We start from the raw sequence: 1,837 nt of genomic DNA on the forward strand, positions 1-1,837 counted from the left end.
AAAAAAAAAAAACAAAAACAAAAACAAACAACAAAACAAAACAAACAAACACATTTTTGTAAAGCTCTCCTAAATAAAGGGATTTTATAAAACTCAAAGTTTTAAAAGATGAGCTGAGCATTCAATTTTATTCCTTGGACTCGCCCCGACATGATATCTAATTGATGCACATGGTCACAAGTCTGTTGTAATCTGGAGAAACAAAACAAAACACAAAAACAAAACAACAACAACAAAAAAGACACGTATTTAACATTTTGGTCATAAAACTCCAATGAAGTGCCAGGCAGGTTTGAGAGTTTTTGACAAGGCGAAGGTGATCGTCATCGATCTATTTATAATTTGAGTTTTAAGGCCAAAATCTGAAAACGTGTTCTTTCCCAGAGCAACTGTAGATATATATGACTCTTTTGCAGGTGCTATTTTTTGCGCTTTTAAATGCTTACTGTACAACTTTTTTCTCTTTCGAAATTAGATGGCGGCTTGGCATGTACACCTTATGCTCAATAATACAATATAAACCAGTGGTAAGCTTACATGAAGGAAACAAGAATTCTGGATTAAACAGGTCACCAGTATGCAGAATAAAGGGGAGCTAATTCCTCTCCAAGGACGCTAGTCAGCAGCCGTTAAGATATTATTCTTACAAAATGCCTTTTTCCCATTTTGATCAGGACATTTTCCTTCATCTATCGATCGCTGAACGTGGTCTTTGATTTATCAAAAAAAAAAAAAAAAAAAACTCGAACCTCAGACTTCAATGAAGCACCAAGTTTTTGACTCGAGTCAACTTAAATCGATATTTGAAGTAAACGTTGTTTATTTTTGGCCAAAGTAGGAAAAATCTGTTCTGTCATTGTATAGTAGAATTTTTTTTTATTATTTCGGGCAGGCAAACAGCCAGCATACCTAAAATATACAAAATTATATACACTCCGAAGCTCGTCCAGATTGGTAAGACGGTTATGGTGGCAGATTGCCAAATCTGACGACGAATGCCGCTGCTGCTTGCTGGCTGAAGGGTCCCCAATTTTTGGGTCGGGTGATAAGTCATAACCTTCAATGTTAGACTGTGCATTGACTTTGTAAATCAATTAATTTTGTCTCTTTAGATAATTAAATCACATGCCTTGGGCCCACAGTGATTTTTTTAAAAAATATTTTTATTTCTTTTCCTGCACTAAAAAAATAGAAATAAATGAGAATTTGTTTATTATAGCCTACAAGATGATGTGATCTTTTCGATGGTTTATAGTAGATTATGTACGTTTGTTTGTTGTTTTAAGTTCTATCTGCAACTCTTAGGAATTAGGTACAAAAAAAAACTTGACTCCAAAATCGGACTACAGAGTACAACAAATATTATGAGCAAATTGGTAGAGTTCATTTTTCATTTCGTAGAGTTTCATGTGACTTCATTTTCTAACGGGGCACTTACTTACTTACTTATCCGAACCAGCGACCACATGAGCTCTAGCCCTTCGGTCTTGTGCTATGACGTAGAAGTTAGACGTCTTTTGTAGTTGTTCCATGTGACTATAAAGTGTGTTACTGATGCTTGGATTTGGTGGAGGAATGTGCATCTCAGGTCTTCAAGAGGTTGACATTCAAGCAAGTGGTGTATTACTGTATTGTAACTCCAAAGTAAAAAGTGGCAGTCTCATACATTCAAAATTATACGTTTGAAAATAATCTATATAAAACAGAAGACCAAAATGTGGCAGATCACCTAGAGCATGGATGGATGATGTGATAGGCTGGGGTGTGTACCGTCTGGAGCTGAATTGAACTTTTATCTAGAGCAATATCCACTAAACGTGCTCAAAGCGCTTTACAA

Source organism: Berghia stephanieae, chromosome 1 (genome assembly GCF_034508935.2).
Source record: "Berghia stephanieae isolate SIO BIC M18660-M18661 chromosome 1, UCSD_Bste_1.3, whole genome shotgun sequence".
NCBI lineage: Eukaryota > Metazoa > Mollusca > Gastropoda > Nudibranchia > Aeolidiidae > Berghia > Berghia stephanieae.